The sequence below is a fragment of the Manis javanica genome, chromosome 4, assembly GCF_040802235.1.
Source record: "Manis javanica isolate MJ-LG chromosome 4, MJ_LKY, whole genome shotgun sequence".
Lineage (NCBI taxonomy): Eukaryota > Metazoa > Chordata > Mammalia > Pholidota > Manidae > Manis > Manis javanica.
Genome location: NC_133159.1, coordinates 36,085,689 through 36,113,025, shown reverse-complemented (window position 1 = coordinate 36,113,025; position 27,337 = coordinate 36,085,689). Strand labels below are relative to the sequence as shown.

The following is a 27,337-nucleotide window of genomic DNA, read 5'->3' as shown; positions in this document are numbered from 1 at the left end:
CATTTCTTTAAATGTACTGCTCCCTTATAGCCCCCAAAAAGTTGTTAATGTACTAACTACTTTGTGGCAATTAATTTGTAAGAAGGTCAAGTGAATTCAGAGATCAAATAAACTATAGGAACAGTTCAGACTACCAGGAAGTAGCCAAGATGGCGGCGTGAGTAAGGCAGCAGAAATCTCCTCCCAAAACCATATATATTTTTGAAAATACAACAAATACAACTATTCCTAAAAGAGAGACCAGTGGATACAGTACAACAGCCAGGCTACATCTACAACTGCGAGAACTCAGCATCTCACAGAGGGGTTAAGATACAAGCTGCAGCCCAGTGGGATCTCAGCACTCCCCCCACCCCAGCTCCCTGACGGGAGGAAATGAGTCGGAGAAGGGAGGGAGTGAAAGCTCAGGACTGCTAAACAACCAGCTCTAGTAAACCGCAGCAGGAGCACAGACACACAGTGCACGGTGTGCTGGATATTAGAGAAATGGAAAAGCAAAATCTGAGAGCAGGTCCCCCACAATTGGCTCCCCTGGGACAAAAGAAAAGCGAGTGCTTTTTTGAAAGTCTTAAAGGGACAGGGCCTCACAGCTGGACAGAATCATCCCAGCACATGCAGCCCAGCAGCTGGGAATCCCAGGGAACTCCAGGCACCCTAACACCCTGGGTGGCAGTGCAGCACTGAAACCCCTTACAGTGATAAGCAGCCTGCCTGTCATTCCCCCAGCAGGTGGGGCCCCCAACACAGTGGCCCAGTAGCTTGAGAGTGAGTGCGCAAGCCAGCGGTGGTGGCATCGGAGTGGCCCGGGAGCGGTCGTGCCTCCAGCAGCCACCCAGAATCTCCTCACGGCATGCAGCTGCCCAGGCCAGACCCAAAGGCAGCCGCCAGCGTGCAGCTACCCAGCACAGGCAGAGGGGCATCGCTCTCACAGAAAAGCAAACACAGCTCACCTGCCACTCCCCACAGAGCTCTGGGCTACCCTGAAGGCGACCCCGCCCAGAGCAGCTTAGGGGATTAATCCAGACGCTGCTCCAGGAGTGCAGATAACCAACGCAGGCAGCGGAGAAGGGCAAGTAGACCAGCAAACAGGAAAGGACTTTGTTCTCCCAGCTGACACACGTGCTACCTGCCTACAGCTGCCTCTATTGCCATGAAAAGGCAGAAGAATTTGGTCCAGTCCAGAATTACCCAGACAACCCCCAAGAGAGGGCCTGGGAAGATAAATTTAACCAATCTTCCTGAAAAAGAATTCAAAATAAAGGTCATAACCATGCTGATGGGGCTGCAGAGAAATATGCAAGAGCTAAAGGATGAAATTGGGAGGGAGAATACAGAAATAAAACAATCTCCAGAAATGAAAGAATATTAAGAGAATTGTGTGACCATTCCAAACGGAACGATACCTGCATTATAGGGGTACCAGAAGAAGAGAGAGGAAAAAGGGATAGAAAGTGTCTTTGAAGAAATAATTGCTGAAAACTTCCCCAAACTGGGGGAGAAAATAGTCTTTCAGATAATGGAAGCCCACAGAACTCCCAACAGAAGGGACCCAAGGAGGACAACACCAAGACATATGATAATTAAAATGGCAAATATCAAAGACAAGGACAGAGTATTAAAGGCAGCCAGAGAGAGAAAAAAGGTCACCTACAAAGGAAAACCCATCAGGCTATCATCAGACTTCTCAACAGAGACCTTACAGGCCAGAAGAGAACGGCATGATATATTTAATGCAATGAAACAGAAGGGCCTTGAACCAAGGATACTGTATACAGCACGATTATCATTTAAATATGAAGGAGGGATTAAACAATTCCCAGACATACAAAAGGTGAGGGAATTTGCCCCCCACAAACCACCTCTACAGGATATTTTAAAGGGACTGCTCTAGAATGAAGCACTCCTAAGGATAGATGTCAACAGAGAAAATAAAATCACAGCAAAGAAAGCAGACCAATCAAATACTAACTAAAGGCAAAAAATAAAATCAACTACTCACAAAAGCAGTCAAAGGAAACATAAAAGAGTACAGAATAAAACACCTAACATATAAAGAATGGAGGAGGAGGAATAAGGGAGAGAAATAAAGAATCGTCAGACTGTGTTTATAATAGCTTAAAAAGAGAGGTAAGTTAGACAGCTACATAGTAAAGAAGCTACCCTTGAACCTTCACTAACCACAAATCTAAAGCCTGCAATGGCAATAAGTACATATCTTTCAATAATCACCCTAAATGTAAATGGACTGAATGCACCAATCAAAAGACACAGAGTAACAGATTGGATAAAAAAGCTAGACCCATCTATACGCTGCTTACAAGAAACTCAACTCAAACCCAAAGACATACACAGACTAAAAGTCAAGGAATGGAAAAAGATATTTCATGCAAACAATAGGGAGAAAAAAGCAGGTGTTGCAGTACTTCTATCAGACAAAATAGACTTCAAAACAAAGAAAGTAACAAGAGATAAAGAAGGACATTACATAATGATAAAGGGGTCAGTCCAACAAGAGGATATAACCATTATAAATATATATGCACCCAACACAGGAGCAACAACACATGTGAAACAAATACTAACAGAATTAAAGGAGGAAATAGAATGCAATGCATACATTCTAGGAAACTTCAACACACCACTCACTCCAAAGGACAGATCCACCAGACAGAAAATAAGTAAGGACACAGAGGCACTGAACAACACACTTCAACAGATGGACTTAACAGACATCTACAGAACTCTACACCCAAAAGCAGCAGGATACACATTCTTCTCAAGTGCACATGGAACATTTTTGAGAACAGACCACATACGAGGCCACAAAAAAAGGAACAGTTCAGACTAGAGAAATCAGGGTGTTCAACTAGGATCCTAGCAGTAAAAATGAGGCAGTGTGGGTGCAGGGGTGCAGTATATGAATTCAGAGTGCATTCTATACAGAAAGGCAACTGGACTAGCTCTTAACTGACCATGAGGTAGAAAAGAGAGGAATCAAGCATTGCATCTTTTACCAAGATTATGGCACCATTTACAAGATGAAGAATGCTAGGGAAAAAGCAAGTCCATCATTTTGGATATTAAAATAGGCTCTGCTTTAAGAAATGCTAGTTGATGTGGAAATACTAATGTCTCCAATAAATTACTTCTAAGGGAGGATATAACTATTCTGTTTATATAAGAATGCAAGTACCAAGTAAAATAGTACCACGAATGAATCTGAAAGTGCTTTTTTAATATAATGCTCCTCATTTGCATCAACAATCATGCTGCTGAAACGAAACAGCTGAGGCCCTTGAATACAATACAGCTAAGAGACTGCCACCATAAGCTCATAATGAGATCTAGTAAGGTTTAGATTAGATGAACATCAATTCCTTTAATAGGCACAATAGTCATTTACATTTGCATCCATAATCACAAACCTAAACTGTACAACTACACAATACAAAATAAAATGTCTCATAAAAAGTTTTACTGTCAAGTAGTGACTCTATAGCACCTTACTACTCTGACGGACAGTGACTTCAATGGGGTGGGGGGGGGACTTGATAACATGGGTGAATGTTGTAACCACAATGTTGCTCATGTGAAACCATCATAAGATTGTATATCAAGGATACCTTAATAAAAAAAAGTTTTACTGTCAGACAGAGATGTTCCTAATTCCAGCATTCTGAAACTCATGGTATGAATGACACAAAGCACAATTCCATAGTCATGCCAGGTTAGCAAAACACCAGATTCATTTCATTTAAAGCAAAATACATTTTAAACATTAAGGTTGTTAGTGTTGCCATAACCTTAATCTTTCATTGCCATTTACAGCTATATAATTAACATCAGTGCTGATTTATAATTATATATCCTTTGAATATTTATTAAATATATGTCACACATACCCCATTAGCTCTAAATTCCACAAGGAAAAGAACCATGTCTGTTTTTCAGCCCTGTTTATTCAACACTTCCTATATGAGCTAGTAAGAAGTACTAAATAACAATTTGGTAAAGGTTACTGAATGAAAAAGGGTACAGGGGATCAATTCTTACCACGCATTAAAAACAATTACATGAATTGTTTTACTATAAATCTTCCTACTCATAATTAACTGTCCAGGCATTTTCATTTAAAGCAAAGTGTCAAGCATCTTTACCCATTTACCAATTTATTGAAAATTATAATTAAGGACAACATATATATTAAGCAACAAATTTCTTGAAAAGACTGGTTAGTTTCTTCTTTAAACATGACAATATAATACATTCACAAATCAATTACCCTGCTTAAAAGAAGAACAAAATCCCTAACTTCCTCGCTATATTGAGCGACACAAAAATGGTACAGTTACTGAAGATGGATGGATCAATGGCAGTTTCCCTCCCTTTTAGCATCTTTTGCTTTGCACTGTTCACATCTTTCTTCATCCTGCAAGCCTGGGATATTCCTAATAAGCCCAAAGATTCTATTTTATTCTTCTCTGAGCACCCAGCATGTGGCACAACAACTGGTACAGAGGAGTCCAAAGAAGTTTGTTATATTGAGAAAGACATGATTCCTGCCATAATGATAAAGACAACTATTAGAAATACCTATGTCCCAACACAGGAGCACATACATATGTGAAACAAATACTAACAGAATTAAAGGGGGAAATAGAATGCCAATGCACTCGTTTTTAACACACCACTCATTCCAAAGGACAGATCCACCAGACAGAAAATAAGTAAGGAGACAGAAGCACTGAACAATGTATTAGAAAAGATGGACCTAACAGACATCTACAGAACACTCCATTCAAAAGCAGGATACACATTCTTCTCAAGTGCACATGGAACATTTTCAAGAATAGATCATATACTAGACCACAAAAAGAGCCTTAGTAAATTCAAAAAGATTGAAATTGTACCAACCAGCTTCTCAGACCACAAAGGTATGAAACTAGAAATACATTACTCAAAGAAAATGAAAAAGCCCACAACACTTGGAGGCTTAACAACATGTTCCTCAATAACCAATGGATCAATGACCAAATGAAAACAGAGAATAAACCGGTGGAAAAAGACAAATGCCAAATGATTTCCCTCATTTGTGGTGTATAACAACGAAGCAAAACTGAAGGAACAAAACAGCAGCAGACTCACAGACTGCAAGAAAGGACTGATGGTTACCAAAGAGGAGGGGTAGGGAAGGGTAGCTGGGGAGGAAGGGAGAAGGGGATTGAGGGGTATTATGCTTAGAACACATGGTATGTGGGGGGTCACAGGGAAGACAGTATAGCACAGAGAAGACAAGTAGTGACTCTGTGGTATCTTACTACTAAATTTGCAAATTAGTTTCACATGAATCACAGAAACACATGAAATACCACAAAACTACAAGACTTCAATGAGTTATGGGGGGGACTTGATAATATGGGTGAATGTAGTAAACAATGTTTTTCATGTGAAAACTTCATAAGAGTGTATATCAATGATACCTTAATTTAAAAAATCACAAAAAAAAGAAAGAAAAAAAAGGGACAGAATAAGGGTGAATAACAAGGGAAAAGGTGAAAGAAACAGCTAAAGAGGAAAGCAAGAAATGTACAGAGAGCAAAGAACAAAGGACATGGACAGTCACAAAGACCATCCTTCAGTCAAAACACACTAAACCCTTAACCACACACTGCTGTTCCTCCCCCTTCTCTCTTCCTCTGCTCCGCACCATTGTATCTGCCCTCCATGCTTTGACTTCAGCTATCACCTATAAACAAAAAACTTAAACCAGCCGATCTCTCTGCAGTGCACTAATCAAGATTCTCACCACTTTGATAATCCTCAACGGCTCCCCTCTACCTAAATATTAAGACCTAATCCCTTGAATGTCAATGCATTCAAATTCCTTTGGTCTTTAATCCGATCTGCCCAACCTACAGTTCACACAACCTTACTTACCACTCCACTCCTTCCCTTAGGCTCCATGAAGAAGGGACCATTTCTGTTTTATTTACCAAGATGTAGCCAGCAATAGGCATAGAGATGGCCATACAGTATGAGTAAATAAACTCTCTGCTCCAGCCAAAATGAACTACTTGCAATTTCTACGATTTCAGACGAGTATACATTTACTTCATGTTCCCTACACTAGAAAGGGACTGTCCCTGCCCAAGCTCAACCTTACTATGTCTAAACCTTACCTATCCTTCCAGGTTTAGCTCAAACACTACCTCTTCCACCAAGTTTTTCTTCATTCCTCAGAAAAAGTTATCATTTCACAGACAACTACTAACATCCTCTGAGCACTTCTCATCTTCCTTTAAAATCCAGTTCAAGCATTATCAAGTTTTTAATTCCCACCCATATCCAGAACTGATCAGCACTTCTTGTATTCAAACTATGCTTGTTTTCTACAACAGCAATTATTAGTTAATTAGTTCTCTGAGAACAAGAACAGTGTCTTATATATCTTATTTTCTCCAGCATTCACTACAAATTATGACATCCTATGAGTACTAGAAACATGTTTGCTGAATGAATAAATAAAAATCTAGACAATATATGGATATACTATTTCTTCACACTAACTTAAACCAGATGACATTTAAGAAGGTACCTTACAGCCCAGAGATACCATGGCCCTAATTTAAGGGCAAATCTAAATAACATTATTCATAAATTTACAATTATACTGATATTACCTCCCTTCTACATCTCTTCGCCCAATAAATAGGTACTTACCTTGGGCAATTTACCTATGACTTTACAACATTCTAGCAAGACTATTTCCCAGATCCTGCAACAAATACATTCATTTATGTAATAAGCAGTTTAGACAGCAAATTTGCAAATTAATTTCACGAGAATCACAAAACCACATGAAATACCACAAAACTACATGAACTTCAATTTAACTTATTAGAGCTTGAAGTATCAAGATACTTCTTAGAAATACATTATGTATGTTAAATGCTAATAGACTATTTCAAGTCACAATTTCTCCTACAATTCTTTATTTTATTTAACACAGTAATAAATCATGATTGCTACACACACACACACATGGATGCACACTAGAGTATATACTCCAAAATATATAATTTTATGTGGTACAGAACAATTTTGCAAGTATGGAGATATACAATGGACATTCTAGGAGAGGTGGGTTTTTTTAAACCACCTAAGCAAACTGTTAAATGTGTTCACAAACAGAACACATTAATCGGGAAATCCTGAGGCAAACAAAGGAGAAACAGAAGAGGATTACATTAAGCTTGGGAGAAAAACAGAAAAAAAAAAATAGATGAGGCAGCTTAACAGTATGTGGTATGTGTCTTACTGTTCTTTCTTATCACCTATAGCTCCAGCATAAAACTTCAACATGGTGGGCATAAATACAACATTAACTGAATAAAAGTAATGAGAACAAGATCTGATACAAGGAAATAACAGACCAAGAAAATAGAGCCCAGCTCTTTCAACCTGTTTTATGTGCCACAAAACACAAGAGGACATGGCAGGAACAATGTCATCCTCAGAGTAAAAGGCAAACAATGCCAGCTCCTAAGCAAACAGTGGTAGAGGAAATGACGGCTCAGTCTCAGGTGCTGTGAAATGACCTGAAGTTAACTACACATAAAACAATCTTCAACCTCCACCGTTAATGTAAATCTGGAAGATTACCTTTGATGACTTCCACAAGCCCTTGAAAGATGACCTGTGTCAGGGATCCCCAAAACTAACCCCAGTTCATCAATTCTCTAGGAGGACTTACAGGACTTTATACACATTTATGCGTAAGAGCAAAAAAGCATACAGCAAAGGATATTACAACAAAGGAAACAAAACAAAATCAACAAAAGGAAAAGGTGCATGTGGTAAAGTCCAGAGGACTTTCAAGAGTTTCTCTCCTAGTGGAATCACACAGGACACACTTAATTCCTCCATCAACAAACTGTGACAACATGCATACATGCCATCTACCAGTGAAGTTCACCAGAGACTCAGTGCTCAAGGTCTTTACTGGAGCTGTTCACAGGGGCACACTCTACCTAGTACATACCAAATTCCAGACTCCCAGGAAAGCAGATATTCGCACTGTTTATACAATCTAGGCACAATGAACCAATCTTATCATTTAAGGAAAGTTTTTATCACTGCAGGAAACTGTTTATCATTCAAGTTCTCAGATGCCAGCCAAGGGCCAATCTTGCAGTCTCAGGCCCTGTTTAACTCTTTTCTACACATTACTCTTTTTTTTCTTTTTTTTTTAATTAAAGTATCATTGACATACAATCTTGTATTGGCTTCAAGTATAAAACACAGTGGTTCTACAGCTACCCATATTATTAAATCCTCACCCCCACTAGTGCAATTACTATCTAGCAACATAGGAAGATATTACAGAATCAGTGGCTATATTCTCCATGCTGCACTACCATCCCCGTGACCAACTTATATTATAATTGAGCATTTTTGTGACCCTGTATCCCCCTCACCCTCCTCACCCCTCAACCTACCCCCCACCCAGGGTAACCAACAGTCACTTCTCTGTGTCTGTAAGTCCACTGCTATTTTGTTCGTTTTGTTTTGTTTTTAGATTCCATAAATAAGTGAAGTTATATGGTATTTTTCTTTCTCTACCTGGCTTATTTCACTTAGCATAACATCCATGATGTAGAAAATGGCAGGATTTTTTTAATGGCTGAATAATATTCCATTGTGTATACATATCACTTCTTCTTTACCCATATATCTACTGATAGACACTTAGGTTGTCTCTGTATCTTGGCTACTGTAAATTATGCAATGATAAACATAGGGGTACATGTATTTTTTCAAATCAGGGATTTTGTTTTCTTTGGGTAAATTCCTAGAGGTAGAATTACTGGATTGTATGGTATTTCTACTTTCTGTCTTCTAAGGAACCTCCATACTGCTCTCCACAATGGCTGCACCAATTGACATTCCCACCAACAGTGTAGGAGGGTTCCCTTTCTCCACATCTTCACCAACATTTCTTATTTCTTCTCTTTGGATAGTGGCCATTCTAACTGGTGTGAGGTGATCTTTCATGTGCCTGTTCTTCTTTGGAGAAATGTCTATTCAGGTCATCCACCAGTTTTTTAATTGGATTATTTGTTTTTTGGGTGTTGAGACATAGGAGTTCTTTATAGATTTTGGATGTTAACCCCTTATCAGATGAGTTGTTTACAAATACATTCTCCGATACTGTAGGATGTATTTTTGTTCTGCTAATGGTGTCCTTTGCTGTACAGAAACTATTTAGGTTGAATGAGCCCACCTGTTGATTTTTCGTTTCCCTTGCCCAAGGAGTCATGTCCAGGAAAAATTTGTTTTTAAAGAGTTTTATGATTTCATGTCCTACATTTAGGTCTTTGATCCATTTCAAGTTTACTTTTGTGTATGGAGTTTGACAGTTAACCCAGTTACATTCTCTTACATGTAGTTGTCCAGTTTTCCCAACACTAGCTATTGAAGAGGCTGTCTTTTCCTCACTGTATATGCATGACAACTTTACTGTATATTAATTGACCAAATATATATATATATATATATATATATATATATATATATATATATATATATATATATATATGGGTTTACATCTTGTCTCTCTATTCTGTTCCATTGATCTATAGGTCTGTTCTTTGGCCATTACAATAGTATTTTCAGTACTGTAGCTTTGTAGTATAGCTTGAAGTCAGGGAGTGTAATCCCCCCAGCTTTGTTCATTCTCAGGATTGCTTTGGCTATTAAGGGTCTTACAATTACTTACAAATTACTATTTGTGGTTCTGTATGAACTTTAGAATTATTTGCGCTAGCTCATTGAAAAATGTCCTTGGTATTTTGAAAGGATTGCACTGAATCCATAAATTGCTTTGGGCAGGATTTGACAATATGTTCTTCATATCCTTGAGCATGGAACAGAGTTCCATTTATTTGTGCATTCTTTAATTTCTCTCAAGAGTGTCTAGTTTTCAGAGTACAGGTCTTTCACCTCCTTGGTTAGGTTTATTCCTAGACATTTAATTCTTTTTGATGCAACTGCAAATGGAATTGTTTTCTGGTTTCTCTTTCTGCTAGTTCATTGTTTGTATATAGGAATGGAACAGATTTCTGTGTATTAACTTTGTATCCTGCAACTTTGCTAAATCCAGTTATTAGTTCTAATAGACTTTGGACGGAGTCTTTAGGGTTTTCTTTATATAGAATCATGTAATTGGCAAACAGTGGCTGTTTTACTTCTTCCTTACCAATTTGGATCTTCATGAGGTCTGATTGCCTTTCATCTCTTCGTGTTGTCTGATTGCCATGTCCAGGCCCTCCAGTACTATGTTCAGTACAAGTGGTGAGAGTGGGCGTCTTTGACTTGTTCCTGATCTTAGAGGAAAATCTTTCAGCTTTTCACCTCTGAACATGTTATTAGCTGGGGGTTTGTCATATATGGCCTTTATTATGTTGAGGTACATACCCTCTATATCCATTTTGTTGAGTTTTTATTATGAATGAATGTTGAATTTTGCCAGATGTTTTCCAGCATCTATTGAGATGATCATGTGGTTTTTACCCTTCTTTTTGTTAATGTGGTATATGATGTTGATTGATATCTTTCTTTTTTTGTAGTGTCTTCGTCTGGTTTTGGTATAAGAGTGATGCTGGTCTCACAGAATGAGTTTGGATGTATTCTCTCCTCTTCTACTTTTTGGAATACTTTTAAGAAGGATGGGTATTAGCTCTTCTTTAAATGTTTGGTAGAATTCAGCTGTGAAGCCATCTGATACCAAACTTTTGTTTATTGGGAGTTTTTTGATTACCAATTAAATTTCATTGCTAATAACTGGTCTGCTCAGATTGTTTCTTCCAGGATCAATCTTAGACGGTTGTACTTTTCTAGGAATTTGTCCATTTTTCTAGGTCCATTTGTCCAAATTTATTGGCATATAATTTTTCATAGAATTCTCTAATAATTCTTTGTATTTCTGTAGTATCCGTTGTGACCATCCCTTTTTCATTACTGATTTTGTTTATTTGTGTACTCTTTTTTTTTCTTGATAAGTCTGGCTAGGGGTTTGTCTATTTTGTTTATTTTCTCAAAGAACCAGCTCTTGGTTTCACTGATTTTTTTCTCTTGTTTCATTATTCTCTATTTTGCTTATTCATGCTCTGATCTTTATTGTCCCTCCTTCTACTACCTTTAGGTTTCATTTGTTCTTCTTTTTCTAGCTTCTTTAATTGTGAATGTAGACTGTTTAGCATTGTTCTTGTTTCTTGAAGAAGACCTGTATTGCAATGTACTACCCTCTCAGAACCACTTTTGCGGTGTTTCACAAATTTTGGACTGTTGTATTTTTGTTTTCCTTTGTCTCCATGTATATTGCTTGATTTTTGTTTCAATTTGTTCATTGATTCATTGATCATTTAGAAACATGTTGTTTAGCTTCCATGTGTTTGTAAGTCTTTTTGTTTTGTGTAATTCATTTCTAGTTTCATAACATTGTGATCTGAGAAGTTGCTTGATATAATTTCAATCTTTTTGAATTGACTGATTGAGGCTCTTTTTGTGCCCTAGTATGTAATCTGTTCTGGAGAACACTACCTGTACACTTGAAAATAATATGTATCCTGCTGCTTTTGGGTGGAGTACCCCATAGATACCTGTTAAGCCCATCTAATCTAATATGTTGTTCAGTGCCTCTGTTTCCTTTATTTAATTTCTATCTCATTGATCTACTGATGTAAGTGGTATGTTAAAGTCTCCTAGTATAAATAAGTTCCAATCTATTCAACCTTTAACTCTGTATTCGTTTTACATATTTAGGTGCTCCTATGTTGGGTGCATGGATATTTATAATAGTTATATCCTCTTGTTGGACTGACCCCTTTATCATTATGTAATGTCCTTCTTTGTCTCTTGTTATTTTCTTTGAAGTCTATTTTGTCTACTAGAAGTACTGCTACTCCAGCTTTCTTCTCCCTTTGATTTGCATGAAATATCTTTTTCCATCCCTTCACTTTCAGTCTGTATATATCTTTGGATCTGTAATGAGTCTCTTATTAGCAGTATATAGATGGGTCTTTTCTTTATCCATCATGCCACTCTACATCTTTTGATTGGTGCATTCAGTCCACTTATACTTAAGGTAATTATTGACAGGTATATACTTACTGTCATTTTATTAATTGTTTTCTTATTGTTTTCATAGTTCCTCTTCCTTTGTTTCTCTCTTACAATTCTTCTCTTGTTATTTGATGGTAGTGTGTTTGGATATCTCATTTAATTTTTTGTGTATCTATTATAGATTTTGGATTTGTGATTATCATAAGGTTCATGGAGAACTTTCTAGCTGTACAACAGTCTATATTAAGTTGACAACTGCTCTATTTTAAACACAATCTAAAAGTACTTCTTTTGTCTTCTTTCTTCTCCACACTTTATGCATTACATATCATAATCTGCACTTCTTTGTGTATCCCTTGACTGATTTTGTATATAGGTGGTTTTACTACTTTTGCTTTGTTTTGATTTCATATTTGCTTGGTAAGTAATTGGTCTATTACCTTTACTGTGGGTTTATTTTCACTGCTGAAAACTATTTAGGCTTAAGAACATTTCCATCTACATAAGTCCCTTTAACATATCTTGTAATGCTTGTTTAATGGTTATAAATTCCTTTAGCCTTGTTTATCTGGGAAATGTTTAATCTTTCCTTCAAATTTGAATGATAATCTTGCTGGGTAGAGGATTCTTGGTTGAAGGTCCTTCTGCTTCAGTACATTAAATATTTCATGCCTTTCCCTTCTGCCCTGCAATGTTTCTGCTGAGAAGTCTGCTGATAGATAGCCTGATGGGGTTTCCCTTAAAAGTAATCTTTTTTCTCTCTCTGGCTGCTTTCAATACTTTCTCATTATCCTTAATCTTTGTCATTTTAATTATTATATGTCTTGCACACTACTCTTTCTTAACATTTCTCTTTTTTTAATCTTTCATAGTGATTTAAAATTTTATTTTTACAGAGTATAACTTTATTAACTGGATAGGAAATACTAAATATTTAAAATAACCACATTCCTTAGAAAAATACTTATTTGGCCACATTGCTTACTTTTTAAAATATCCTGCTTCAGAAGTGAAAGTAACTATGTCCATCAACAGGTACTAAAAAGGAGACCCACTCCTATGGTAATGCTGGGAAAAGTTCACAAGCTGAATCTGATCATATACAAACACCAGACACATCCAATTTGAGTGACAGTCTACAGAGCAACAAAGTGAATTGGTTTACATTGGCTGATTAACATAAGGGGCACCTTTACTGCCCTCATCTCAGAAAATTCCAAGGCTTTAGGAGCTCTGTGTCAGAAAAGGGGGCCAAGATCAACCAAACACATATATTTCTTATTAAAATACCACAATTACTATGATGACTCAAAAATTATATTAGTAAGTTAATTTTCATTGTCCTTGAGTTCTGGTTAATTCTGGAGCCAGGATTAGTCAGTAGGGCTGTGTGGTGCCTTGTGTCTGTCTCTGTCTCCTGAAGTCCTGTTAACTAGCTCCAGAAGGCTCAACTTCTGGAGAAGCTGAAGGTATATTTAGAAGGGTGTATTTCCAGGAGGATATGGAGCCCAGACTGATGATGTCAACAAACACACTGTATGTCTTTCTCTTCACCCTGTTCTGAGTCCAGAAAAATAGGACAGTCACTAGGGACATTGGTGCCATTTTGTATAGTTTTTATACCTGGAACTCTTTCATTTGTCAGAGATTTTTGTCCTTGGTCTTGGCTCTGTTCTAAGACCTCATCAGCTTTTCTTTTTCTCTGAACATGGAATCTAGATCTTCGATTTTGAAACCAAACTTGGACTCTTAACTCTGGAACCCCAATTTCTTTAGCAAGTTGCTCTCTGGAATCAACCCCAGGATAAGGGTTTTTCATAAATGCCTTGATGAGGGTGTGTAACTGAGAGGAAGTGTAGCTGGTACAATAATACCATCTACCTTCTCTACTTTGAATCTTCTCTTCAGAGTGATCTCGGTCTTGGCTTGATTCTAAGTCCTTCGCAGGTTCTGATACTTTCTGGGATCAAGACCTAGCTCTTCAATTCTGAAGCCAAATCTGGATTCTATACTTTTCAGTGTTGATTTCTAAAGCAAGTTTTCTTTTGGTTGCATAACATGGGTAAGGTTTTTGGTTGAATCCATTGATGAGGACTTACAGTTGATTTTCTGTGAATTTGGTGTGATTGCATCCAAGATTTGTTGCTACAGTCTCACTTGGAGCATTGTCTTTGGCCATGTTGGAAGAGACTCCAGAAGGACCCTACCTGGAGACCAACACTCCTCTCTCTCTTAAGGCTACCAGTCTGCACATGCTTGAAGCAGCCTTGTACTCCAGACAGTCTACTGATCAGAAAAGACACACTGCAAAAATGGGGAATGACAACTCATTTACAAGCTTAAAAAAAAAAAGACTTCCAAGAAATGGAAGCAACCTAAGTGTCCATCAGTAGATGAATGGATAAAGATGTTTTACATATACACAATGGAATATTATTCAGCAATAAGAAGAAAACAAATCCTACCATTTACAACAACGTGGATGGAGCTAGAGGGTATTATGTTCAGTGAACTAAGCCAGGCAGAGAAAGACAAGTATCAAATGATTTCACTTATCTGTGGAGTATAACAAAAAAGCAAAAAACTGAAGGAACAAAACAGCAGCAGAGTCACAGAACCCAAGAATGGACTAACAGTTACCAAAGGGAAAGGGGCTGGAGAGGATGAGTGGAAGGGGAATAAGGGACATTACGATTAGCACACATAATGTAGGGGGGGGCACAGGGAAGGCAGTATAGCACAGAGAACACAAGTAGTGACTCTATAGCATCTTAGTACACTGATGGACAGTGACTGTAGTGGGGTATGTGGTGGGGACTTGATAATGATAATGGGGGGAATGTAGTAACCACAATGTTGCTCATGTGATTGTATATTTATGATACCATAATACTAATAATTTTTTTTAAAAGACCTGGGTCATACACCATAAGCAGATGATTTTCAGAAAACCTGATTTTCACCTAACCTTCACTGACTCAACTACTCATACAAATAACAAATATTATGTCAGCTGGCTGTTGCAGGGGACAGTGAACGGGAAGAAATTTTTTGAAACAAAACTTGGTATCAAGAAGCCTATAATCTAGTGACAGATGTAATCTTCCACCAAATATTTTCCTAGCAAATATTTACAAATGCTAACCCTATGAGAAAAAAGAAAAGAGAGATGTTATAATCAAGAGAAGAGTTTTAGAAGCACTCTTCATAAGCCTTCAATAAAAAAGATAACTCAGAAATTTAGGACAGTGGTGATACATAGTAGCTACTTCATAAATATCTGTGGAATGGACAAATAAATAAATCTCAGCAGTCCTGAATTTCCTCGCCTGTAAAATAGGATAATTATATCTACCTCAAAATGTTCCTGAGAAAATAAAGGAGAATATATAAACAAGAACTTATCTGTACAGGTTAGTCAATATTAGTTCTCCAACCCAACTCAAAAAAAGGCTTCTTAATATCAAGTTTTGTTTCAAAATTTTTCTAAAAATCATCTGCTTATGGTGTCTAATTATGCTTATGTCTCTAATAATTCTACTCTGTTAACATGAGAGAATGTACCAATGTCAGTACTTTTCGATCTTTCCTCAGCACTGTTAAATACACTATGCATAGCAATACATGACAACTGTACAAAAGACTTTCTGTACAAAATTTAAAACAAAAACAGAACAAAACCTGTAACTTTTAACTGGTGGTTTAATACCACTGTTTTTATATATATGCCAGTTTATGAAAAACTTGCATAAACATTGTCATGTATACTAACCCTCAACAAATTCAATTAAGATGTTTTTCAAAAGTCAACCAAGTTATCTAAAAATTTTTTTAATTTTAAGTACCTTTTAAAAATATGGAAGCCATTATTTTTAGTGGTACACCTTAAATTCTTTACAAGTTATCACAGCAGATATGATAAAAATGTTTAACAATACAAGATAAAAATTCAACTCCAAATTTGTTCAGGCAAAATTAGTCTCTTGCGTCTCTCATGAGGATATTCTTGAGAATAAGCAAGTGGGTTGCTAATATCCTGTTCAATCTTATGAAAATCTCCCAATTTTTACTTTAAAATCTCTTATGAACAATTACTCCCATACCTTTGGAAAGACACTAGGTGGCATTAGAAACATGTTCCTCTTAAAAAAAAAAAAGGTGGGCAAAAGACAATTCTCAAGTTAACAGGCAGTGAATGTATTTAAACTAAACTTGTATAATTACTAAGTTGAATACTTCAGTATCTTTTACAATGTGCTCTTTCACATATAATTTTTTCATGCTCCCCTACATTTCTTTCATTCTCTTTACTTTTTCATGATTTAATCCACAGCTTCCAAATTTCTATCTACAGCTCTAAAACTGATCTTTTACTCTAGATATCTATTTCTAAGTCTTCAAAGGATATCTAACACGTGAATATCCACAAGCAAATGAATGAAACTGGACATATACATATATACATATACCATATACAAAAATTAACTCAAAATGGGTCAGTAAGGCAAATATAAGAGCTAAAACCAAAAAACTCCTAGGAGAAAGCATAGGATCTGGCAATTAATTCTTACAAACCAAAAGCACAAGCAACAAAATAAAAATTATTTTTTTCCTGAACTCTTGAAACCAAAAGCACAAGCAAAAGAAAAAAATACATTAGGACTTCATCAAAATTTTTTAATTCTATGTATCAAATGACATTATCGTTAAAGAAAGTGAAAAGCAAATACAGAATGGGAGAAAATTTGCAAACCAAACATCTAAAAAGGGTCTAGTATCCAGAATATATAAAGAACTCTTACAACTCAGCAACAAAAAGGCAAACAACGTAATTTTAAAACAGGCAAAGGGAAGACACTGAGTTAGACATTTCTCTAAAGAACATACATAAATGGCTAAAAAAGCACATTAAAAGATGGTCAATATCACCAGTCATTAGGGAAATACAAATCAAAACCACAATGAAATACTATTTCATACCCACCAAGATAGTATAATGAAAAAAAAATTTTAATGGAAAATAAGTGTTGGCAAGTATGTGGAGAAATAAGAACCCTTGTACATTGTGGTGAGACTGTAAAATAGTGCAGTCGCTGTAAAAACAGTTTGACAGTTCCTTAAAAGATAGAATCACCATATGATCCCTCAATTCCACTCCTAGGTATTTACCAAAAGAACCGAGAACAGGCACATGTATACACATGCTCACAGCAGCACTGTTTTCAACAGCCAGAAGATAAACTACCCCAATGTTCATCAGCAGATGAACGATAAACAAACTATATTATACATACACAATGGGGTATTATTCAGGTACAGAAAGTAATGAAGTACTGACAGGTGTAAAATGTGAATGATCATTTTATGCTAAGTGAAGGAAGTCAGACACAAAAGGTCACACGCTGTATGATTCCATTTACATGAAATATCCTTGGATAAATCCACAGGGACAGAAGGCATAGTGGTTGTTGCCAGAGGTTGGGTGCAAAGGGGACAATGGAGATGGGCTAAATGGGTAAGGGGTTTTAACTTAGAGTGATGGAAATGTTTTACAACCGGATAGAGGTGGTGGTTGTACAACATTATGAATACACTAAATGCCACTGAATTGTTGACTTTAAAATGGTTAATTTTATGAGTTTCACCTCAACAAATTGTTTTTAAAAGGGTATCTATACCCATCATCAATATGCTGAGAATCAAGCTCATTAATTTCCTCTCCCAAAACTGTTTCTTTTTCTGTATACTCAATTTCAACTGAAGGTCACAATCTATACCTCAAAGAAGAAAAATCGAGTTCCTTCTTATTTCTTGTTTCTCTTTTATCCAATCCAGAAGTTTTGCATGAGTATAAGCTATGTTATAAGAAACTGCTACTAAACTATATAAGGTAAGTAAAGGCATACCAAGAAAAGATTAATATTTAGTTCATACTTAAAATAAATGTGGCATTATGTTATTTTACATGGATTGTCTCATTTTGCCCTAATAGCTCTATGAGAAAAGCCCCATAATTATCTTGATTTTAAAGATGAGAAAACGGAGGATAAAAGAAGTTTAGTGACTTCCCTAGGGTTACATGATTACTAAGTTGCAGGACAAGGACATGGAACACAGGTCTGCAGCCTGGGCCAGTATTTACTTCTTTTATAAAGTAGAAGGCATTCACAAATATTTCATTCAAATATATTTTCTTGAGTAGAAATGAAAAAGGGAGGAATTAATGGGTAAGCCCATGAGAGTTGTTTGAAAATATCACTTATCATGACTTTCGGATTTCTACCTCCAAAAGAGGTAGTGATTATTTTTTTAAATCCAAAGAAACAAAACCTGTTAATACCACTTTAACAGCTGAACAATGTTGTATGCCATGTACCATTCCACTCCCTTGTAGGCACACTTCAATTTGTTCCTATCCCATTCAAAATAAATAATCAAGGGCAAAATTTTTTCTTTATGATAAATTCAATTTTTTGCCTCTTATGGCTTATGCTTTTTGTGTTGTAAGAAAACTTTGCCTCATGCAAAATCACAAGATTTTCTGTTTTCCTTTACATGCTTTATGATTTTATCCATTTCAAGTTAATTTTTGTATACAGCATGAGGTAATGGTCAAAGTTCATTTTTTTCCATGTACACTGTACCAACACCATTTGTTTAAAAGACTATCTTTCCCCCATTAAATTGCCTTGACACATTTGTCTATTTTTGGACTTTCTATTCTGTCAGTGATCCACGTATCTATCCTTACATCAGTATCATACTGTCTTGATTACTATTCCTTTACAGAAAGTTGTAAAATTAGGTTGAGTGATAACCCCAACTTTGGTCTTTTTCAGTATCATTTTGGTTCTTCTAGGTCCTTTGCATGTCCATATAAACATGAAGTCATCTTGTCACTTTCTGAAAAACACATCTTGGGTTTTGACTGGAATTGCACTAAATCTATAGATTACTAGAGAGAAGTTACATCTTAATGATACTGAGGCTTCCATAGAATATATTATTCCTCCATTCATTTAGGTCTTCTTTATTTCTCTCAGCAATTGTTTTTGTTTGATTATTTTGGGGCTTTTTTAGCCCTATTGTACCTGCCTGTATATTTTTAATCTTTGAAGGCCCTTGGAATGACTATCACTACCTTTCAGATCAGGAGCTATTTACTTTGTTGAGGTACATACAATAAAATACACAAATCTTAGTGTATAGTTCAATGAATTTTGACACGTGTAAATACATAACTACCACCTAGATCAAGATATTGAACATTCTAATTTTTTTTCCCCTTCACCTATTTCACCCATCCCTGCACTGTCCTCCCCTATGGCAACCACACATCTGTCTCTGAGTCTAATTCTATCTTGTTTGTCTGCTAATTTGTTTTTTTTTTTATTCTGTATATAAGTGAAATCATATTGTATTTGTCTTCTGCTGTCTGACTTATTTCACTTAGCATTATACCCTCTGGGTCCATCCATGTTGTTACAAATGACGAGATTTAATTCTTTTCGTGGCTGAGTAATATTCCATTGTATGTATGTACCACCTCTTTTTTTTCAATCGAAGTATCATTGATGTACAATCTTATATTGGTTTCAAATGTACAACACAGTGGCTCAACAGTTACCCATATTATTAAATCCTTATCTCCTCTAGTAAAGTTATTATCTATCAATGTAGAAAGGTGTTACACAATCACTGACTATATTCTCCAAGCTGTATTACAGTCCCCATGACCAACTTACATTGTGATTGTGAATTATTGTGCCCTTTTATCTCCCTCACCCTCCCTCCCTGGCACATAACAACCCCTCCCCCTTGGTAATCACTAGTCACTGCTTAGTGTCTATGAGTCTACTGTTGTTCTGTTCCTTCTGCTTTGCTTTGTTTTTATATTCCACAAATAAGTGAAATCATATGGTATTGGTCTTTCTCTGACTGCCTTATTTCACTGAGCATAATACCATCTAGCTCCATCCATGTTGTTGCAAATGGCAGGATTTCTTTACTTTTTTATGGCTGAATAATATTCCATTGTGTGTATGTACATCTTCTTTATACATTCATCTGTTGACAGACAGTTAGGTTGCCTCCATATTTTGGCTACTGTAAATAATGCTGCAGTAAACATAGGGGAGCAAATATCTTTTCAAATTAGTGATTTTTGTTTTCTTCAGGTAAATTCCCAGAAGCAGAGTATTGGGTGGTGTGGTATTTCTATTTTTAATTTTTTGAGAAACATCCATACTGCTTTCCATAGAGGCTACACCAATTTATACTCCCACCAACAGTATGCATGGGTCTCCTTTTCTCTACATGCTCACCAACACTTATTTTTTGTCTTATTGATATTAGCCACTCTATTGTGAGGTGATATCTCACTATGGTTTTGATTTGCATTTCCCTGATGATTAGTGATGTCGAGCATCTTCTTAAGTGTCTGTTGGCCATGGGTATGTCTTCTTTCTCAGTGACGTTTTGTAGCTTAAAATGTCCTGGTCTTGCAAATGATTTATCTTTAATTATCTATATTTTTAAGCTATTGTAAACAGTAATGACTTAAATATCAATTTCAAATTGTTCACTATTAGTACAGAGAAATACAATTGAGTCTTATCTATAGATTTTTGTATAAAATACACACCAATAAGAAAACAAAGACATGAGCTACGGAGAGAAAATATTTAGACAGCATATGTCTGATGTGTAACTTATACCCAGAATACAGAAAGAATTCTTGAGACTCAATAATAAGACAAACAATCTAAAAAATTTTAACAGACAAAAGATTTGAACAGCCACTACATCACAGACTACATATGAATGGCAAATAAGCACATAAAAAGTAATTCAATCTTTTCCTCATCAGGGATATGCAAATTAAAAAACCGCAATGAGATACCTCTATCCACCCATTAGGATGGCTAAAACTAATATAAAACCTAGTACTGAAAGGATGTGGTACAGTTGCTAGTAGGAATACAAAAATGCCACGTTGGGGAACAGTATGTAGTGTCCTATAAATAAACACTTATCATACATGCCAGCAATATTATTCCTATGTATTGACCCAGCAGAAATGAAAGCATAAATCCACACAAATGAACATTCACAGCAGCTTTCTCTATACAGGCAAAAATTAAAAATTCAAATGATAAACTGTTGAATGAATAAACAGTTTGATATACCCAAGCCAATACAATACTTTCAGCAATAAAAAGGATATAATGATACTCAAAACAACATGGATGAATCTCAAAAACAATTATGCTAAGTGAAAGAGATCAGACACAAAAGATTATATACTTTATGGAGATAGATTCAAGATGGCAGCGTGAGAGGAGAGACACAGAACTCCTCCCAAAACCACATATAATACAAAAATATACTTAATACAACTAATCCTAAAAGAGCAACAGTAAAGAAGGCTGCACCAGACTGCATACACCTGAAGAACAGAGAGGACCTCACAAAACAGGATAACACATCAAAGCCTTGATTCAGCAGGACCCAGGCCCTTCCCGCATCCGAGCTCACCCGCTGGAAGAAGAGAAACAGAGCAGGGAGGGGGTGGAAGCCTAGGACTGCTGAACACCTGCCCTGGAGATCTGCTTTGGGAACACAAACCTACATTGCATGGTGCTCTGGAGATTAGTGCAGTTGGAAGGTAAGACAGGTGGAATACGTGAAAGACTGAGATTCCAGCTGTTTGTAGAAGACAGGGATCCACATCCGACCAGTCTGGGACAAAGGAAAGGTGGGCAGTCTGAGAGGCTTCCTAGCAGCAACACAGCTGCTGAAGGGGCGGGGTTTGCATGGAGCTTGCTGCACTAGAGAAGGAATAGGTGAACAAGGTTGTCTTCCTGCACTCTGCCCAGCAGGTTGGGCACTTTCAGGAGCTTCAAGGGCTCCACCCACCTGGCTGGCTACTCAGCTCCAAGGCCACACACTGTAATTCGCAGCCTGCTGCGCCTTCCTCTTGGCCTGCGGCACTGGATTGGAAACCAGCAGTCATGGACCTGGAATCAGGCCAACTAGAGGGAGGCGCCACCTACAACAGCTACAGGGGCAAAGCACAGAGGCTCATACCTATATGCTCTGCCCACAGGCTCTGACAGTGGAGACAGGCACAGCAGACGGGAATCAGGAAACAGCTCTTTCCTCCCCTCAGGCACCAGCCCACTCCCCTGCAACACCCAACCTCACTCGAGGGATTGAGCAGGTCAAGACACTAGGGCTTCTGGGCACTACAGGTCAACCCATAGAAATATGAAATGTCAAAGGAAAATGGTTCAGACCAAAATCTCACAAACCCCATAAAAAGGGCCAAATGAAACTGAACTCACCAATCTTCCTGAGAGACAGGTTCAAAATAAAAATCATAAACATGCTCACAGAGGTACAGAAAAATATTCAAGAACTCAGGGACGAATTTAGGAAGGAGATTCAATCATTAAGAAATTCCAAATCTGAAATGAAACACACACAGGAGGGATTTAACAGCAGATTAGATGTAGTAGAAGAGATGGTAAGTGGAATAGACATTAGAGAAGAGGAATACAAAAAAGCTGAGGCACAGACAGAAAAAAGGATCTCTAAGAATGAAAGAATATTGAGAGAACTGTGTGACCAATACAAACAGAACAATATCCACATTATAGAGGAACCAGAAGAAAAAGAGAGAGAAAAAGGGATAGAAAGTGTCACTGAGGAGGTAACTGCTGAAAACTTCCCCAGTCTGGGGAAGGAGATAATCTCCAAGGCCATGGAGGTGCACAGATCTCCCAACACAAGGGACCCAAGAAAGACAACATTAAACCATATAATAATTAAAATGGCAAAGTTCAAGGATAAAGACAGACTTTTAAAAGCAGCTAGAGAGAGAAAAAAGATCACATACAAAGGAAAACCCATCAGGCTATCATCAGATTTCTCAACAGAAACCTTACAGGTCAGAAGGTGTGGTATGACACATTTAATGCAATGAAACAGAAGGGCCTCGAACAAAGAATACTCTACCCACAAGGTTATCATTTAACTTTGAAGAGGGGATTGAACAATTTTCAGAGAAGCTGAGAAAATTTACCTCCAAAAACCACCTCTACACTGTATTTTGGAGGGACGGCTATAGACAGAAGCATTCCTAAGGCCAAAAAGCTGTCACCAGAAGAAATAAAATCACAGCAAAGTAGAACAATTAATTATTAAGCAGATACAAAATGAAATCAACTACCCTCAAGGTCAATAAAGGGATAGACAAAGAGTACAGAATATGATACCTAATATATAAAGAATGGAAGAGGAAGAAAAAGGAGGGAAAAAAGAACCTTTAGGTTGTGTTTCTAAGAGCATATTAAGTTAAATTGGACTGTTAGACAGTAAGGGAATTGCCCTTGAACCTTTGGTAACCACAAATCTAAAGCCTACAATGGCAATACGTACATACCTATAGATAACCACACTAAATGTAAATGCTCTGAATGCACCAATCAAAAGACATACAGGCACTGAATGGATAAAAAAACAAGACCCGTCCATATGCTGCCTACAAGAGAGTTCAAATCCAAAGATATACACAGACTGAAAGCAAAAGGACGGAAAAAGATATTTCATGCAACTAGGAGGGAGAAAAAAACAGGAGTTGCAGTACGTGTAGAAGACAAAACAGACTTCAAAACAAAGAAAGTAATAAGAGACAAAGAAGGACATTACATAATGATAAAGAGGTGAGTCCAATAAGAGGATGTAAATATTATAAATATATATGCACCCAACATAGGATCACCTACATATGTGAAACAAATATTAACAGAATTAAAGGGGGAAATAGAATGCCAATGAATTCTTTATAGGAGACTTCAACACATCTACACACTCCAAACGACAGATCAACCAGACATAAAATAAGTAAGGAGACAGAGGCAATGAACAACGTATTAGAACAGATGGACCTAACAGACATCTACAGAACACTCCATCCAGAAGTAACAGGATACACATTCTTGTGAAGTACACATGGAATATTTTCAAGAACAGATCATAGAAGGATTAAAGATGGCGGTGTGAAAGGTGTGACAGAGGCTTCCTCCTAAAACCACATACAGTTCGAAAATATAGTTGGTGCAACTAATCCGGAGAGAGCAACAGGAAAGAGGACTGCGCCAGACTGAATAAACCTGTAGAAGAGAGCAGACCTCATGCAACAGGGTAACATACCAAAGCTGTGGCCCGGCAGGACCCAAGCCCTTCCCCCACCCCAGCTCACCGGCGGGAGGAAGAGAAACAGAGCAGGAAGGGAGTGGAAGGCATGGGATGGCTGAATATGTAGCTCCAGAGGTCTGCTCTGGGAACACAAACCTACATATTTCATGGTGCTTTCATGACACTCGTGTGATTACTAATACAGTTGGAAAGCTAATACAGGCAGAATTCCTGGAGAGACTGCGATTCCAGCCACTTGTGGAAAGCAGGGATCCATACCCAGCTGCTCTGGGACAGAAGCTTATTTATATCTGTGTGCTCAGCCCACTGGTTCAGGCAGTGGATACAGGCATAGCACACAGGAAGCAGGAAACAACTCTTTCCGTCACCTAGGAACCAATACCATTCCCCTGCAACACCTGACATTGCTTCAGGGACTGAGCAGCTCCAGAGAGAAGAGCTTCTGGACACAAGAGGGCGCCATATACAAATATGGAACGCCAAAGGAACCTGGTCCAGAGTAAAATTAATTTAACTCATGAGAAAGAAGTAAATCACATGGACCTTATGACTCTTCCTGAAAGGGAGTTCAAAATAAAAATCATCAACATGCTAATGGAGGTACAGAAAGATATCCAAGAACTCAGGAATGAATTCAGGTCAGAGATCCAATCGTTGAAGAGCACGATGGACGGTATTGAAAGCAGGTTGGATATGGTGGAAGAGATGATAAATGAAATAAAAACTAGAGAAAAGGAATACAAAGAAGCTGAGGCACAGAGAGAAAAAAAATATCTCTAAGAATTAAAGAATATTGAGAGAATTGGGTGACCAATCCAAATGGAACAATATTCGCCTTATAGGGATACCAGAAGAAGAAGAGAGAGAGAAAGGGATAGAAAGTGTCTTTGAGGAGGTAGTTACTGAAAACTTCCCCATCTGGGGAAGGAGATAGTCTCTCAGGCCATGGAGATTCACAGATCTCCCAACACAAGGGACCCAAGGAAGACAACACCAAGACACATAGTAATTAAAATGGAAAAGATCAAGGATAAGGACAGACTGTTAAAAGCAGCCAGAGAGAGAAATAAGATCACATACAAAGGAAAGCCCATCAGGCTAACATCAGACTTCTCAGCAGAAACCTTACAGGCCAGAAGGGAGTGGCATGATGTATTTAATGCAATGAAGCAGAAGGGCCTAGAACCAAGATTACTTTATCTGGCAAGATTATCATTTAAATTTGAAGGAGGGATTAAACAATTTCCAGATAAACAAAAGCTGAGAGAATTTACCTCCCACAAACCATCTCTACAGTCTATTTTGGAGGGATTGCTACAGATGGAAGTGTTCCTAAGGTTTAATAGCTGTCACCAGAGGAAATAAAACCACAGTAAAGAAAGTAGAACCACTAATTACTAAGCAAATTCAAAATTAAATTAACTATTCCCAAAGTCAATCAAGGGATACACAAAAAATACAGAATACGATACCTAATATATAAAGAATGGAGGAGGAAGAAAAAGGAGGAGAAAAAGAAAAGAACCTTTAGATTGTGTTTGTAACAGCATATTAAGTGAGTTAAGTTAGACTCTTAGATAGTAAGGAAGTTAACCTTGAACCTTTGGTAATGGTGAATCTAAAAACTGTAATGGCAATAAGTACATACCTAACGATAACCACCCTAAATGTAAACGGACTGAATGCACCAATAGAAAGACACAGAGTCATTGAATGGATAAAAAAACAAGACCCATCTATATGCTGTCTACAAGACACTCACTTTAAACCCAAAGACATACACAGTCTAAAAGTGAAGGGATGGAAAAAGATATTTCATGCAACTAACAGAGAGAAAACAGCATGGGTTGCAGTACTTGTATCAGACAAAACAGACTTCAAAACGCAGAAAGTAACAAGAGACAAAGAAGGACATTACATAATGATAAAGGGGTCAATCAAACAAGAGGATATAACCATTATAAATATCTATGCTCCCAACACAGGAGCACCCACATATGTGAAACAAATACTAATAGAATTAAAAGGGAAAATAGAATGCAATGCATTCATTCTAGGACACTTCCACACTCCACTCACTATGAAGGACAGATCAACCAGACAAGATAAGTAAGTAGACAGAGGCACTGAACAACACAATAAAACACATGGACGTAACAGACATCTACGGAACTCTACACCCAAAAGCAACAGAATACTTATTCTTCTCAAGTGCACACGGAACATTTTCAAGAATGGATCATACACTAGTCCAAAAAAGGAGCCTCAGTAAATTTAAAAAGACTGAAATTGTACCAACCACTTTCTCAGACCACAAAGGTATGAAACTAGAAATAAATTATGCAAAGAAAATGAAAAATCCCACAAACACATAGAGGCTTCACAACATGCTCCTAAATAATCAGTGGATCAATGACCAAATAAAAACAGAGATCAAGCAACATATGGAGACAAATGACAACAATTCAACACCGCAAAATCAATGGGACACAGCCAAGGCTGTGCTAACAGGAAAGTATATTGCAATACAGGCCTACCTCAAGAAAGAAGAACAATCCCATATAAGCAGTCTAAACTGACAATTAATGAAACTAGAAAAAGAACAACAAATGAGGCCGAAAGTAAGTAGAAGGAGGGACATAATACAGATTAGAGCAGAAATAAATTGAACTGAGAAGAATCAAATAATAGAAAGAATCAATGAAAGCAAGAGCTGGTTCCTTGAGAAAATAAACAAAATAGATAAACCCCTAGCCAGACTTATCAAGAAAAAAAGACAGTCTACTCACATAAACAGAATAAGAAATGAGAAAGGAAAAATCACTATGGACACCACAGATATACAAAGAATTATTAGAGAACACTATGAAAAATTATATGCTAAAAAACTGGATAACCTAGAAGAAATGGAGAACTTTCTAGAAAAATATAACCTTCCAAGGCTGACCAAGGAAGAAACAGAAAAGAACAGACCAATTACCAGCAACAAAAT

At 37.2% G+C, this 27,337-nt stretch overlaps 1 protein-coding gene and 1 pseudogene across 23 annotated transcripts in view; both read right to left on the bottom strand.

The window, feature by feature from the left end:
* The window catches only part of MAST2 (microtubule associated serine/threonine kinase 2), a 347,954-nt gene that overhangs the window by 191,170 nt on the left and 129,447 nt on the right, over positions 1–27,337 (bottom strand). The window lies entirely within an intron of this gene.
* LOC108396999 (double homeobox protein A-like) lies at positions 9,604–14,302 on the bottom strand (annotated as a pseudogene).